Below are 18,362 nucleotides of genomic sequence, written 5' to 3' on the forward strand. Positions count from 1 at the left end.
CTTGTATATGTAGCAAATTTCTATACCCAATCCCTCCCCCCCAATCTCACTCCTCACTCTTACTCACTCTTCTGGTCTAGGTAAACACACACACACACAGAACCACACCTCCCTCAGAATTTGGCCCTTGCCCTTGAAATCATTAGCACACAACATTGTTTTTCCCCCCAAGATCAATAGCAGTGATCTACTGAATGTTACCGTGTCTCAGACACAGTTCTGGTAACTGGAGCAAAGCATTTAATGAAACAGACAAATCCTTGCCCTGACTAAAATTATATTCTACAGGAAGGAGACAAAGCAAGAAACAAAATTATAATATATTAGATTGTATTTAATTAAGAAGAAGAAGAATACAGGGACAAGACATAGGAATTTGGGGGGGGGGGTTGTTTGTTTGTTTTTATTTCACCTAGGATGTTTGAGGAATATCTCGCTAAGAAGATAATACATAAAGAAGATGAAGGGGTGAAACAGCTATGTTGTCCCATCTGAGAGAAAGGTGTTCAAAATCTTTCTAGTTGCTTCCCACTGCTCAGTCCAAAACCATTCCCCACATTTTTAGGGTTTGTTAAAGAAGCATCCTACTGCCCTGGCCGGTTTGCTAAGTGGTTAGAGCATCAGCCCACAGTCCAGAGAGACCTAGGTTCAGTTTCCACTAAAGGCACGTGTTTCAGTTGCAGTTTGTCCGCGGCCCTGGTAGGGGTTGTGTGGGTGGCAACTAGTTGATGAGTCTCTCTCACATCGATGTTTTCCCTTTCTTCCTCCCTTTCTCCCTCCCACTCTATCTGAAGATGAATGCAAAAATGTCCTTGGGTGAGGATAAAAGAAAAGAAGCCATTCTACTACTAGGTACCAAAGTCTGTATTATATCTATTACTATTGGACAAATAATCCTGAAATGTGTGTCATTAAAAAGCAAATATTCAATTGTATAGTTTCTGTGAGTTGATAATAAAGAAGAACCCACCCTGGGCAGTTGTGTCTCGGGTTCTCCCATGAGCCTGCAGAGCAGATGTCAGCTGGGCTCCAGTCCTCGGAAGGCTTGACTGGGACTGAAGGATCAGACTGCAAGATGCCCACACTCAGCGTAGGAGCTGATCACCAGTAGACCTGTTTCCCTCTACATGGACTTCTCCACAGGACTTCTAAAGTGTCCTCCTGGCATGGCAGCTGGCTCTCCCCAGAGTGAGATAGCGAAAAGAGAAAGGCATTTTTTTTTGTTTTGACCTACTCTCATTAGTCATATTGCATCACTTATCATATGTTTATTCTATTTGTTAGAAACAGTTCACTAAAAAGAGAGAACTCATGGACATGGACAACAGTGTGGTGATTGTGGGGGGAAAGGGGAAAAGAGGGTGGGTGGAGGTAGAAGAGGGCATAGAGGGGATAAATAGTGATGGGAAAAAGTTAAATTTTTAAAAAAATGGATCTCAACAACAAATGTTGCTGAGCACAAAAATAAAAGAGAAACAAGTCACTAAATCAAGGCCACATTTAATTGGAGAGGGAATAGGCTCCATCCTTTAAAGTGATGAGTATCAAAGATTCAGAGCTATATTTTAAAACCACTGTAACCAGGCCACTCTGGCTCAGTCACTGAGCATTGTCCCATGAACTGAGAGGTCCTGGTTCGATTCCCGGTCAGGGCACATGCCTGATTCCAAGCTCCATCCTCAGTAGGGGGCAAACAGGAGGCAGCTGACAATGTTTTTCTCTCACATTGATGTTTCTATCTCTCTCTCCCTTTCTTTGTCTCTTAAAAATATCAATAAAAACATATTTAAGAAAAAAACAACAACAACACTGTAATAAGAGAATAGCAGGTGCAAAGTCTCTGGGGCAGACCAATTACAGGAAAGTCCCCTGACTGGCAAGTTAAAAGTCACAACAAGGAAGCAGCATAGGTTGATTAGATGATTTGTCAGCCAGTATGATGAATCTCCAATTTGAAAATGATCTCCAATTCCATTTGGAAATCTTAACAGCAGTGAGGAATCAGATGAACAGTTTAGTGGGTGCACTCCCGCTGTAATAGCATGCATTAGTAAACAACCGAGTGGCTTACGATATTTTAGTATGGATTTTACACCCTCAGGTCTTATTTTCCTCAGGGCTGCAGCTTTTTTTACCTGGCCATAGAGCTCATGGTGGAAATATTGTGCCTTAACCACCACAAGTCACATTAATGTCAGTGCATTTTCAAAGAGCTTGCCTGTCGCTTTGGCTGCAATAGAAATTTCCTTATCATAAGCATTAGCAAATGTATACATAATACTGAGATGTGGGGCAAAAACCTGTGAAGTCAAAGAAGAAACATATCAGTAAAGAAGCTTTCAAATGACACTCATAAAACTGTATATTAAAAGCGATCAACTTTTAAACACATTTGAATTATACGTCCATTAAAAATAAAGAAGAAACCAACTCCAGAGATTTTTAGTGTGTATTAAGCCAAATGGCCCATTTTATATTCAAAATAGGTTTCACTGTATATATGTATATGTGTGTTTATTATTGCGTTTGAAAATTATAATTACCCTTTCTAATATATGGGAAGTTTTTATAAAGACCTCATCAGTACCCATATACTCCTCTTCTCTCAGGCCCAAGAGGACTGGGTGACTGTTCCTTGTTCCAGGTATGTCAACTATGCCTCTGGATGGTATTTCCTCTTTATCTTACACCAAACAACCTATACATCAGCCATGGCTTTGTCAAGCTGTCCTCTCCCTCACAACTACAAGCTCCTTGAGAAAACGTCCCTGTATTTCATGCCTGTTTCCTAGGACCTATGGTGCCAATGAGTAGATGCTTAATATATGTTCGATAAATAATTTCATGCACAAATGAAAGAAAAAATATGAAATTGTAGACAGTGTTAAAAATCTTGAATTTTTTCCTTCTTTTGCGTTAACCTCAATTTGCACTTACAAACTACTTGTTATGGTAACTTGACAATCTTAATGGTCAGGGTAGCATGGTGATTGCAAGAATGTGCTTTTAGAATTACACAGAATCAAGTGTATAGTCTACATATGCCAGAGAATCTCTTGCCGACAAACTGTTTCAAGTCTATAAATATCAGTTTCCTTGCCTGTAAAATGGAAATAATTATTGTCATAAAGTAAATGTATCAATAAGTAGGAAGCCCCTGAACACATTAGCAGGTACTTAGCAAAAGCTTAATTCAAGGCAGACAGTATTATTTCTGCTATTAAATCTGCTACAGCACACATGCCCATTTAATTAAAGGTTATAAAAATAGCATTTAGCATATTTGATTTTCACTGCAGTTTTTTTCTCTGGCGGCTTACATTTTTATTCAAAATCAAACACAAAAGTTAACATTCACAGGAAGAAGAGTTATCAGCAATCTGGTGTTTGACATATAGATATTTTAACTGTGATGAGTTTACACTATTTATTACAATAGGTACATGTTTAAAATTATATTTTGACTTAGATGTTTAAGCCTCAAGCTGATATTAGTTGCCAATCATTTTATTCATTTTTTTAGATGGTATTTTTTTTTTTTATTCTCACTAAGGACATTTTTCATTTATCTTCAGGTAGAGCGGGAGGGAGAGAGGGAGGAAGAGAGAGAGAAACATGGACGTGAGAGAGACACATCAACTGGTTGCCACCCACACGACCCAACAGGGGCTGTGAACAAACTGCAACTGAGGTACGCGCTCTTAGCAGGAACCGAACCCGGTCTCTCTGGACCGCAGGCTGACACTCTAACCGCTGAGCCAAACTGGCCAGGGCTGGAATCAATTTCTGAAAGGAATAATTAAAATCCAAGGAACAAATAGATCCTCTTCTATTAAAGGAAGGCGGACCATGTCTCTTGATCTCAGACGCCTTAAGAATGAAAATTCATAGCAAGAAGCCTGCCTTCGGATGAAGCAAATGAGGAATGTTAGAGCAAGAGCATCTGGATAAAAGGTTCAGAGCTTTTGATACTTTACTTGAATATGGAAATTAGACCTTTAGCTTTATACCAAGCGTTTAATATTCTCATACAACACACTTTATCATGAGAATGAGGAAATTCAGAATCTGAGCACTGATTTTCAATCTTACCTGCATACTAGAATCAGCTAGGAAACTTTAAAAACTACTGACTCTTATGTCATATCTCCAGAAATTTTCATTTAATTCACATGAGGTTTGTCCTGGGTTGTGGGATTTTTAATAAGCTCTCTGGGTGATTCTTATATGCATTAAAGTTTGAGAACCCCTGACCTAAAGAAAGGAAATGAGGTAGAGATGAAATAAGTACTGCAAAGCTGCTTCTTTAATATCTGATTGGGAATAAGAAAAGAAATGGCAAAATATGGTAATCCCCAAGTCAGCAGCTCACCACAGTTTACATATCATCTTCCTCCAGCCAATTTCAAACATACAAAACCAAACAACAGTTCACAAACAAAGTCCAGTTGTTCAAATAGCTTATTTACCTCAGGTTTTTCTTTACCAATTTAACTTCTTAACAAAACATATTTGTTTCCAATGTGACCAAGATTTGGAAAATTTAAAGAACACTATTTCTCGGTCATAAATAATGGACACCAGAGAGGAATCTATACTTGAATCTGAATTTTATCTGTACAGCCAAATAATAGAGCCAAATCCATCTTTCAACTACAAAAATTCTAATATTCTTGACAACACTCTAACCCAATGCTTAGTGGATCTATGTGTATTTCTTTCCTGATATCAGAAAAAAAAAATGTCTATTTTATATGGAATATTTATTGTTCAAAATTCTAACTCTAAGAGAAACCATTTTCATTCTTGTTCCCCACACACCCGATTCCTGTGTTAAAGTCTATTAAAAAGCAGCGAGGTGATGTATGTTGTGCCCTCAAAGCTTTCAGAGTGAATAATATCCAGCTCTTCTGGTGCTCAACACACTGCCTAGAGATAATGATAATGATGAATTTCCATGCAAACTCCTGCAGATATTAGGAAAATGGTTTTCTTTAACTCGTATTAGATACTCAAGTTTTATATCAGTTTGGCTGTCTTTGAAAAATACTCCTTAAGAGTCAAAAATATTACTTCACTTAAATAACTGTAGGTATTTTGCAAACAACACACCATGCTCAGGAATTACAAATATGAAGTGAAATAAATTAATGTGCTCCTTGAAGGTCTGGGCTTTATGTTAGGCAGGGAAACACTAACATGACTTAAACTAGAGCCATATCTCAATTTTATGTGTATCTGACTTTGTAGCCACAGTAAATCCCTTGAAATATGTGTGTCCACACTACCAACAAAAATATTCCAGATTGAATGCTTCCCCCCACCCCAAAAAGAGTCTTTGGGAAGTTCAGGGTAAAGATGTGACAAATAAAATAAGTTGTTTTTAGTACAATGCCAACATAAAATAAAGAACCGCAAAATAATTGCAATGTGATCAATGTCTCTCAAAACGAGTAGATCAGATTTTTATTTTCCTCAGGGAGGTATGAGCCACAAAGAGACCTTGTATGGATGCCAATCGTATCATCTATTTATGTTTTTTCTTTCCCTTTCCTGCTGAAGTGACCTTAGTTAAGATTCTTAACCATTTCACACTTAAAAGACCACCATAAGGATCTAATGATTCTTCCTGCCCCTGTCTTCACATTCATCTTTTATACTACTGCCAGGTTTAAAGTCCTATCACATTATTCATTGTACTTATTTACCAAAACATGCTTTATTTTTTTATTTTATTTTTTTTTATCCTCACCAGAGGACATTTTTGCTTTATCTTCAGATAGAGCAGGAGGGAGAGAAGGGGGAAGAGAGAGAGAGAAACATCGATGTGAGAGAGACACATCAACTGGTTGCCACCTACACGACCCCAACTGGGACCAGGGACAAACTGCAACCGAGGTACGTGCCCTTAGCGGGAACTAAACCCAGGACTCTCTGGTCCACAGGCCAATGCTCTAACCGCTGATCCAAACCTGCCAGGGCTACCTAAACATACTTTTATTGAATATTTACTAAGTTTAGGTACTATGTTCAACACACAGGATACAATAGTGAGGGAAAAACAAAACAAAAACATGTTTTTTTCTGCCTGTGAAGTCCTAAAAGTTAGCAACATGAGAAGACCTGATTTAAAAATTGCATATTTTAAAAATTAATTTCTAAATTCTGCTACTTACTGTTCATTAGACCTGTTTATTTCAATTGCTCAGTTACAGTTTCCCACTAGAAAATATGAACAATAATACTTTTCCAATAGGATTAGTTAGCAGAATATAATCAGTGGAAACCACTTGGCAAGTAGAGACCTCCAACATCAGCAGTCGACTTTTCCTATGAAAATCTTCAAGTACAGTCAGAGGTTGTAGTTTTATTTTTGTACATAGCAAAGCCCTTTTGTTATTTCTCAATATACCTGAGGTCTCAATTTATTGTGGACAACTCTGTGCAGGAGATAAAATAATAGTTTTGTCCTTAGTATTTTTTCTTAAGCATTTAAGAAAATAAATCATTTCCTAAAACCCAGACTACTTCAATCCTAACCAAAGCAAAGGTCAAAATGCAAAACACAAAACAACAACAAAAACACACCGCGTGTGTTTTTCAAGGCCCTAGGCAAGGTTTAAGAAAGAATGTCATTTTGTTGTTTATCTAAACGTATCTTTCAAAAGAGATATGCAGTAAAACCAAAGGGAAGGTTGCAATAATAAGGGAAGCTCAGATGTCTCAGTGCAGCAGAATCCGACTTCGCTCCTTGAATGCTAGCTCGTCTCCTAGAACTCCAAAACACCCAGTAAGGCTTGTAGACTGACTTACTATATGAGTCCCTAAATATGACAAACCAGGTCCTGGAATACGTATAAAGTCTTAGGAAGAAATAAATCCAAAATCAGATATATGAGAGAGATTTTTACTTTGTTGGGAGTTTGCAATAGAATGAGAAATTTTGCTGACAAGGTGAAATAGGATAACAGGTCTGTGCTGTGAAAAGCACAGAAAGCAGCAAAATAATGTTGAATGAAAAAAAAAGCCTTCGTGGAGGATAAATTAGAATCAGGAATATGCTGGGCCCAAAATGTGTTTCCTTTTGTGTTCATGAATTAAACTAATAAAAAATGATATTGTGGATAAATAGTGAACTAGAGATTAGTTTATCCATTCAGATTTTTTATGGACAAACTTGAAACAAAGAGTGTGAGTTTCAGTTTCTAAAGATTCATAATAGGGGAAAAAGTGACGAGCTTTGGGATCACTAGATGATCACAGTGATATTCAGACTAACAGAAAATACATGGTTATTACCACACTCCAGATGGTGGGTTTGGCTACATTCTATAAAACTGAGAATACCGAAAGTGTTCCTAGGATGTGGAGCAACTGAAATTGTTATATGTTGATGTTGAGATTGTAAATAGATACAATCACTTTGTAAAACTGTCAAATTCTTCTGTACAAATACAAGTACCCATATTATGTGATCCTGTTATTCCCCTGTCACATAGATATCCAATAGAATTGCATATCAGTGTGCCCAAAAAGACATGCACAAAATAGTCACAGTAGTATCCTCTTGAAATATGTTATTTTTGGTCAGTGAATTGTTTATTAGTTTAATACAGATTGTTATGGTTACCTTTATTCCTTCTCACTAGTATATCAAATTCTATCTTTCTCTATGTATATACTATAATTTATATAGATATGTGTATATACTGTATATACTACTATATATTTTATATATTGTAATATATAATAAATACAATATATATAACAATATATATGTCTGATTTCCTCTTAATGAGCTTTTAATTTGTTTTTAGGTTTTTTTGCAATCATGATGACATCAAGAAAGTGTATTCATGTACAACATAATTTGTATGATTGTTGGGTTTTATAATCTGTGCATTTTCAGCTTTGCCAGATATTGTCATATTGCTCTCCAAAGTGTCTGTGCCAATATTTATGCAACCATTTTTTAGGTCTTCCAGACTTGAAATGTATTTTAATTTAGTGAAAGGTCTATGTAATTGTGTCTTTTCTTTCCTTTCCAGGATAACTAGAGACATTCAAAATCTTTTGACATTTTCTTGTTATTATTGAGTTTCCTCTTCTTCATGTATTTTACCCACATTTTTGTTGTACTTTTTTTATACATTTTTATGATCAGCTTATATATTCTCAATATTGATCCATGCCAATCATATGGATTGTAAATATTTTTACAAAAAGTAACAGCTTGTTTTCTTATACTTTTAATATATCTTTAGTAGAGAGCGTTGTTAATATCATTATTTTAATATTGTTGACTTTGTCATCAGTGCTGCCTACTGCAGTAATACAAGTAGACCTAGTTATAGTTTGCTAAGTGAATTACCAAGTTTATTTAGAACTTTATAAATATTTTATAATGTTCTTTATAAAAGATATCCATATTTTTATCTGATTTGTTAATTTATATTTATATTGCTTGTATAGATAGTAGTATCTGAAAATATGTGATAATTTTGCTGTAATATAGGTATGTACCTTTTATTTTTATTGCTCCAGTAGCCACTAGCCACCTTACTAAACTCTTTTTTTTTATTTCTAATAATGCATCTAAAGGACCTGTTGGGTCTTTTTTCTATGAGGACATCATATACTACCACATATAAGTAAACTATCTTGTAACAGTGTAATCGATCAATTGAAATGAATTTCAAAAAGTGTATTATTAACAAAAATGCATTTTCAAAGGAATCAATGTAATATAATGTCACAGTACAATGTTTCACAACATATAAAACAATGTCATGTGGACAATCTGCATCAAGAACATTAAAAAGTATAATTTCAAATCCTTATACTTTATATTGCTTAAACTTTCTTACTTGATGAATAGAACACAGACATACTTTTCTCAATCTTTACTTTAACAAAATGCTTCTAATATTTTACCATCAACTTTAATATTTGCTGCAGTTTCTGATACTAAGAATGTTTCTTTCTATTGTTAGATCGCTAAGTACGTACAGTATGAAAGTGTGTTGATTTTTATCAAAGGCTATTTCTTTTTCTGTTAAGATGATCATAAGGATTGTTCTCAATAATGTAATATTGTATGAATTACATTAATAGAATTTACAAAATTAAGTCATCATTGAATTTTAAGATAACGTCACCTTGGTCCTTTCTAAATACAAGAAATAAATGTTTTATCCCAGTATTTTATTTGGAATGATTGCATCTATGTTGCTAAGTAATATTGGCTTGCAATATTAATTTTATATGGCCCTAATTTGTTTTTAATATCAAGGCTATATGAGTCTCATATATCTTTTTCTATTCTCTAAACAAAAAAATTATGTAAGACTGGAATTCTATTTTTCATGAAAGTTTGGCAGATATCATCAGTACAATTATATAGATTTGATAGAACAATTTGTGATTTTATTTTTAAGTAACACCAAGATAATTTTTTTAAATGGCTATTACTATATTGAGATTTTTGTTTTTCTTTTGAGTCAGTTTGATAAGTTTTAGTTCTTTAAAAATGTCATATTATTTTGTTAATTTATTGGCTTAACAGTACTCAAAATACAAGTATAATTATTTTAACATCTTTACTAAATGTTACACTCCATATTTATCTTAATATCATGTATTTGTATCTTCTATTATTTTCTTGATTAATTTCAGCAGTGGATTGTTTATTTCACTAAATTTTTTATTAGTGTATCTCAGTTGGTTCTCTACTATTTTTGTTTACATGAATTTAAATCAGATCATTAACTGTACTTTACACATTGTAGATTCTCATGTGAATTACAATGTAAGCATAGCACCTTGCAGATAGTAAGAGCTTTATAAATGTTAATTCCTATTGCAGACCTAAATCCTCCAATGCTAGTTTTCTGGCCAGCTATCTTGGCTTACCTTTGGCTTCTTTGTGTTCTCTACATTTCCTAGTGACTTCTGTTTGATGAGCAGGCACCATGTCTTAAAGAGCCTTTCTTCGTTTCCTCCATAGCATCTACCTAGTAGGATGTGTCAGCTCTTAAGACATCTGCAGTTGATTGATTTGAAAATGTATATACAGGGTTCAGGTGAAACAAGACAATTTACTTTATGAAAGGTCATTAGGTGAATACGATTAGGTTGTTTTAATTTAGCATGTGTACATTAACACTGCCAATAGATAGACCCCTACATATCATACGAAGACCATTTTCCTTTTTAAATTGACCTTTTTTAATGATAGTATTTTCTATTCATATTCTAAGGTCTTTTGACTGCTCTTTAAATTACTAGGCTGTTTTAGTCCATTCAAGCTTATTTTAAAAATACCAAGTATGGGTGACTTATAAACAACAACAAAAATATTTCTAATAAATCTGAAGGCAATTGGGAAGTCCAAGATCAGAAGGTGGCGATTTGGTGTCTAGTGAGAGCCTACTTCCTTGTTCACAGGCAACATTTTTTTTGACTGTGTCCTCAGATGACGAAGGGGTGAGGGAGCGGTCTGGGGTCTCTTTTATAAGGGCACAAATCTATTCATGTGAGGTCTGTCTTCATGATGTAATCACTTCCAAATGTTCTACCTTCAAATACCATTACTTTGGGAGTTAGATTTCAGCATATGAATTTGGGGGGAACACAACCATTAAGTCAATAGCAAGAGCAAAATCAATAGTTCTCTCTTAATTTAAACATTAATATATTGTTATGTGACTCAAGGGTACTAAATAGTTTTAAAGAATTTTTTTTTTTTAATGCAACCTCTGAGTGGTGGGGAGAGGTGTGAATATTTTGAGTTAAATGCAGAGACATTGGAAATACCAAACAAATAACCACTGTCATTTTTCACATATGCTGAGCTGACAGGTTGTTTAATATAAACAGAATAATGTGTGTCCTGACATTTTCAAATTGTTTAGTAACTTTCAGAACTGAACACTTCATCACGCCTTCAGTTTTTCAGTATACTTTTCAGAAAATTCTTCCTGCCTGAAAGAAACGTATAGCATTAGATTTTCTCCTGAGAAGACTACAAACACATCCGCTTTAAATGAAGCGCTTCTAGTGATCAAACCAGATAGAAATTTCAGGCAGACCTGCAAATATACATTTATACTTATACTAATTCAACGTTTGTATGTATCAGATAATTGCTTTGATAAGGTGGAAAAGAAGGTTGACTAAATTTTGAGAATGGAAAAGTCTGTTTCTAACAACCATCTTGTTCTTTCCTAATGTTCAGTTTCAAAAAACTGTACGCATCAAATGTACGTAAGAGTCCTATCTTAAGAAAGTAAATAAATGAGCATACTTAACAAAAGAAAAAATGCCCAACTGGTGTGGCCAGTGGTTGAGCCTTGACCCATGCAGCAAGAGGTCACCAGTTCAATTCCAGGTCAGGGCACATGTCCAGATTGTGGGCCCAATCCCCAGGGGGGAGCATGCAGGAGGCAGTCGATTGATGTTCTCTCTCATTGATGTTTCTATCTCTCTCTCCCTCTCCTTTCCTCTCTTTCTCTCTAAAATCAATAAAAACATTTTTTTAAAGAAAAAAAATGAGAAAATAATTTTAAAAAAATGAATAGTATTTGATTTACTATTTTATAAAAGTTTCAATGCAAGCATCATTACCATAGAATAGAGGAATTAAAATTGAGTGTGATTAAATAAATGCACACATATACACAAAGTTATTAAATAATCATGTATTTTATTGTCAGTCTCTCATGGCTCTCTCCATAGCACCTGCAACAATCAGAGGTTTAATTTCTCATCAATTTAGTTACATTACAATAGCTGGACAGCTGTTTAAGGATGATGAAAATATTAAAATATTCATGGTATTATCACAGGAATGTCTGAAATGTTTACTTTTTATGATACGTACTTGCTACAATAGATTAATAGTAGATATTTATAATAGTCAATTAACATATCAAATGTCACTGTGTTAATGACTCCTAAAATTTATAAAGATTTATTTCTTTAAGTCAATGATATTCTTTTTTCAGTCATTTAAAGACCAGGGTTTTTGTTTGTTTGTTTGTTTTTAGTAAATACTTCAAATAAATTAGTATGATTATGTTTAGTTTATTGCTTCTATATTTGTCAATCTGACACTGATATAGTATTTATATTATCATTAAATAGTATTAATTTACTATATGTTGGCTGATTCTATTCTTCCTGTGCTAGTCAACAGAATTATCTTTACAGATGTGAGTCAGTTTTAAGGAACCAAAATATAAGGATTATCCTAAATTTTCCCGTCAAAGATAATGAATCAACAGATAGACGTATGCATTAGAAACAGGTGAACTAGAAAGCCTACCCTCAAAACAATTTTCCACTTTTTATGTAAAACATTTCAAGGAATCAACGGACACAATCTAGAAGAAAAATTTACAAATGATTGCTAAATAAGCGATGAGAAATTAAACATTTTTTATAAATAATATTTTGACTTCAAGGACATAACTTAGCCTCTAAAGGAGGAAATGACATATTTATAGACATCTACCCACAAGCTAATTGAAATAGCAAATGTTTACCCTCGATGAGCCCATGACGGTGCCACCGTTTAACAGATTAAGATTTATGGAATGTCACCGCGAATGGCACACAATGGTTGCAGCTGCACTATTTTGGTAGTCCAGGAAGTGTGCTTGGCTAGGAAAGCACTGCATCTGTATGCTTGAGGTTAACACTCAGGCCTTTTATAGCTCCAATAAAGTCGACAATTTATGCGCAGACATGCCAGAATCTAGAGCCAAGCAAGACAAAACCACTGAGGTTGAGGGGCACAAGTTCAAGCCGCCTGCCAAAAACATGTGCAGCTGTATTACAGACAGGAAGTAGGTGCCATGGACACACCTGCTACAGATGCCTGATTTGCAAAAATCTCTACTTCTTTCCTCCAGTAGACACATGCAATGCTTCATTCATTCTTGCTTACTCATGTCAAAGTGTAAAATTCACAGTCAGGTTTGTGTGATTTATTCAACAAGAGGAGTGACCCACTAAAAATTAAGTTATCTTACACACACACACCCCTGTTTTTTAAATGCACAAAGACATCATTGAGATATAGACATTTTCTTTTTACAAATCCTACTTCTTCTGTAAAGCTGAGCTTTGCTGGTGGGTTATCATTCTAAACAGGATGCTAATAGATCCTCCTACCTTTAGTATTTGGATCACTCATTGCTACTTCTCAGCCTTTTGCCTTGTGCTGACTTGTGAGATGTTAGCCTGCATTATTGCTGTCATATGGGCTCAGAAAAAGCTCCAGAGTTTCAGGATAATAAATGCTCAAATGCCAAAATTAAAGCAGTCACATTAGATCTAAATAAGTCAGTCCAATTTCAGAATTCACCAAATGTGATAAGGGCAAATATTTCTTTATCAGTAAAAGAGTCTCTACCTGTGATTCCATCACTCTGTTCATCTAAAATCAGGAGTGATATTGATTGGCTCTTTCTCAAGCCTCAGCAGTTGTTGAGTTTGGAGCAAGAATAGACATATATTAGAAACAGAACTGACTGTTGTTCAAAATAGGTATTATGGATTTTATTACATTTTCATTTCCTATCATGAGCCAAATATGCCAGGGAACAAGATAGGGAAGGGAGGAACACAGAAAAACCATTTCTTATTCAGATCAAAATGGATCACTTTTACCTTTTTTTTAAAATGTTTTTATCGATCTTTTAGAGAGAGAGGAAGGGAGAGAGAGATAGAAACATTGACGTGAGAGAGAAATATTAATCGGCTGCCTCCTGCATGCCCCCCACTGGGGATTGAGCCTGAAACCTGAGCATGCGCCCTGAACAGGATCCAAACTGGGACCTCTCAGTCCACTGAACCACACCAGCAGGGCAAAGTGGATCACTTTTAAAGGCATTATGTATTCACTATTCAGACCTTACCAACAAAACCAGTCTAGCATTTGAAATGAGCTAGTAGTTCTAATGAGAAGGTGGTCATAGAAAATAAAGAAGTAGGTCAGGGCTTCGGGCTGCAAAGTCGTTTCTCAAGGTTCATGGTGTATGATTTGTGCCAAGGTCGGCATGGCACAGAATGAATACAGAGTTATGTGAGGCTCTCATTCGCCCCAACATGCCAGAGAGTGCTTCACAATAAACAACTCTACAAAGAAAATACGTCTGAAAAATCGAAGGTAGCCTGAGATCTTGATTTCTAAGGATTTCAGATGTAGCTTCTTTCAATCACTCCTATTGTCAAAGCTACTGTAACCATTCATATGTGTTCACAGTAAAATTATCCTTATTCTCCTGGAAATGTATATATTTTTTGTACATGATGCAAGTCTTCTTTAGAACATTGTGTCTTTCTTCTATCACAAATTACATAATATTTTAATTAATAAATTGGCATCTCTATGACCTCTGTAAATTTGACAGGTATCAAATATTTAAATCAAATATACTAATACCCCAGATATCCCAATATTATAAAAAATATTCAGTGAAGGATATAAGTTACCCACTGAACTAGCTAATACGTCCTAATGAGGGGCTGCCAGTTTTAGCTAAAATGCAGTAAAGAAAGTTGCTCTGATGATCTTACTAATGTCTTCAGGCTATTTGATTTGAGTTACTTCTATTCTGGTTATTTCTTTTCTAACTTTAATGAACTTAAGTGTGCATCCAAACAATAAATATGACATTTTAAAAGATTTAAAAAGTGATGTTAAAGATGAAAATGTGGCTAAAGGATAATGTATACTAAAATCAAGTCATCATAGTTTATTAATATATCACATTGGGAATGGCCCAGCATCCTGATATCAATTTCCTGGTTCCCAATATAAGTAAAATATATATACTGGTTTTATCCCTCTGAGCATGTATTACATATTTATGATGTTTTTTTTCTGTTTCCAAGAGAACAGTCAAGCTGTAAAATATTTCACATTGGTTTGAATGTTTTATAAAATTTTATACAAGTTTTCTTTGTGATTTATTTTAAAATTTATCTTTATTATTGAAAGTATTACAGATGTCTCTCCTTTTTCCCCCTTGATCCTCTTCACCCCACTCCTCCCCCTCCCAGGTCTTCACCACATATTTATTGTCTATGCCCATTGCTTATGCATATAAATTGTTTGGTTAATCTCTTCGCCGTCCCCACCCCCCCACCTGGGATTTGTCAATTTATTCCATGCTTCCATGTCTCTGGATCTATTTTGTTCATTAGTTAATTTTATTCATTAGATTCCACATATAAGGTGAGATCGTATGATACTTGTCTTTCTCTGACAGGCATATTTCACTTAGCATAATACTCTCCCGATCCCTCCATGATGTCTCAAAGTGTAAGAGATCCTTCTTTTTTACATCTGCATAGTATTCCATTATGTAAATGTACCACAGTTTTTTATCCATTTATCCACTGATGGACACTTGGTCTATTTCCAAATCTTAGCTATTATAAATAGTGTTGCTATGAACATAGGGGTGCATATATTCCTCTGATTGGTGTTTCAGGGTTCTTAGGATATATTCCTAGAAGTGGGATCACTAGATCAAATAGTTAATTTTCTGAGGAAACTCCATACTGTTTTCCATAGTGGCTGCACCAGTCTGCATTTCCACCAGCAGTGCATTAGAGTACCCTTTTCTTAACATCCTTGTCAGCATTTGTCATTTGTTGAATTGTTGATGGTAGCCATTCTGGCAGGTTGAGGTGATACCTCACTGTCATTTTAATAACACTGATGATTAATGACTCTGAGTATTTTTTCATATGTCTCTTGGCCATCTCTATGTCCTCTTTGGAGAAGTCTCTATTTAGGTCCTTTGCCCTTCTGGGGATTGATTATAAAACCTGAGCATGTGCCCTGACCAGGAATTGAACTGGTACATGAGACAACACTCAACCAAGTGAGCCACACCGGCCTGGCCAAACTATTTTTTTAATGATAGATGGTGCCAGCCCAAGAAAGGGGGGGTGGGGGGTGGTAATTCTTTAAGGAATTGAAGTTAGTTAAAATTTGTCTATTTTTTCCCCTAAGACATAAAAATAAATGACTTATTCATCTCAATATTTTAAGGTTTAAAGTAATAAAAGTATGAATATGTCAGAATAAATGTTTGATGCTTTAAGTTTGTTGAGAAAATATTTTAATCTTTCTGAAGATTCAGAAGTAGAATGGAGTAAGTAGCTTGAATATACCTACAGAATTAATGTAGTTCATATTTTGATACTGACAAACTGATAAGAACAAATGAGTAATCAAATGGGTTTCTGATGTAATTCACCACATATTCGTTGTGTGTACTTAAAGCATAATTTTTAACATCTAAACACAACTATTGCTTTCATCTCAAGACTGAGAGTTAATATTCTATGCCTGTCTCTGTAGTCTGATTTTCTGACCTATCAAAGAACAGACTTTGCGGTTGTTGTGCAGCCCCGTGTGGGGGTGTTTCGTCAGTACTGGGTCTCCTCTTTCCGTGTTTTCGGGTGCCAGGGTACAGTATTTGCTGAGGCGGATCCGTATAGCACGGACATCGTCTGGAAGCATGCAGTGAGAATGGTCACCATTGATAAAGACAATAATAGAATTACATACCAATCAAATTTTGCAAATAATTGAACAATCCTATTAGATCTTAACTGAATTCACTCATGTTCTTTACTTCCATTTTTCAGAGTCTCCAGTTTTCTTCTGCTTTCTTCCTCCATGAACAAGGCAGACAAAGTCTGCCTTCACTGCACATCTTTAGTATCCCTCAAGAGAAATGGTTTTAAGTAATGAGGGGGCTCACAGGAACCAAAACATAGAAAATATCTAGTTGTTGTTTTCATTTTAGCCTGGTGAGCATTTTCACAACTAGAATAAACAGATATAGCATCAATTTCTCAAAGAGATTGCAGGAATTTTCTCTAAGACCCTTACGATGTTGGAAGTTGATTCCTACCATGCGAGAAATATGGTTAAGAATATCCTTCTTTGAATCTTTGCCCAAATGCTAATGTTTTTATGCTAAAACATCATTATATTGTTACATGGAAATGATCAAATTTTACATTTAGAATGCCAAGCCCTGGCTGGTTTGGCTCAGCGGATAGAGCGTTGGCCTGCGGTCCAGAGAGACCCGGGTTCGGTTTCCGCTAAGGGCACGTACCTCGGTTGCGGTTTGTGCCCGGCCCTGGTTGGGTCGTGTGGGTGGCAACCACTCGATGTGTCCCTTTCACCTCGATGTTTCTCTCTCTCTCTCCCTCCTACTCTATCCGAACAAAATATCAAAAAATGTCCTGTGTGAGGATAAAATGAATAAATAAATAAATAAATAAATAAATAAATAAATAAATAAAATGCCAAAAAATAGTAATTGAAAAAATTAGATTTTCTATCTTTTAATCCCTAGTTTAGAGGGGGGGAAACATGTAATGTCATATGTTTAAAATGTCTGTTTTATTAAATTTCAACAATGTTGCAAGCAAAAGCAACACTCAAAAACATGTATTCCTAAAGCTCTGGACATATTCCATATAATTGATGATCCATATCTTTGAGAAAATAAAGAAAAAGAATTAGTTTACCCCTCCACTTTTCATTCCAAAAGTTTTATTTGATGTGAAATACCTCACTTTTAAATATACACAATCCAAAGATGTTATGCCATTACTCATAAGCAATTAGTATGATCACTTGTTTCACACTGAGATCCAGACAATACCTTTGGGGGAAGGGCAAACCTCATGACAGACACAGAGGAGGGACGGCAGAAATGAGAACCTGAGCTTAAAGGGAGGCTATGCTGGCACAGCAAAGTCGCCTGTGGATACTTGGCACATGAGGTGACGGTGTCAGAAAGTCCAAGAGCAGGAAGAGGTAGGGTAAATCTCGAAAACTTATTTTGTAACTTTTACAAATGCAACGTAATCAGAACCAGTCTTGGGGTTTATCATGCACACATATCAATTAAAATGAAAGTAATACATAATAAAATCGAACCAACCTACTATATTTATATGTTTACCTTATGAATATCGGTATATAATACTTTACTGATATGTCATTTGTGTTCTAACATAAACGCAAAATAAAAATTTCAACAAATTAGATAAATTAAAAAGTATGTGTCTTAATATTTTCCCTCTACTCTCCAGTGTATCTTTTGTGCTCATGTCCTGGTAAATTAATTTGAAATCTATTGGCTTAGGCGACTATTAAGGAACCAGATAGACATGAACTTAAAATGGGGTAAAAAGGTAAAATATCTGTAACAAAAAAATAAATAAAAATTCATTAAAAAAAAAATAACAGGCAGAACTTGGAAGGGCTCAAAGGTACTATTAGCAAAAACCTGTGAGGCTTGGACATTTTCTAGGGGTAC

Source organism: Molossus molossus, unplaced genomic scaffold, assembly GCF_014108415.1.
Source record: "Molossus molossus isolate mMolMol1 unplaced genomic scaffold, mMolMol1.p scaffold_m16_p_15, whole genome shotgun sequence".
Taxonomy (NCBI): Eukaryota; Metazoa; Chordata; class Mammalia; order Chiroptera; family Molossidae; genus Molossus; species Molossus molossus.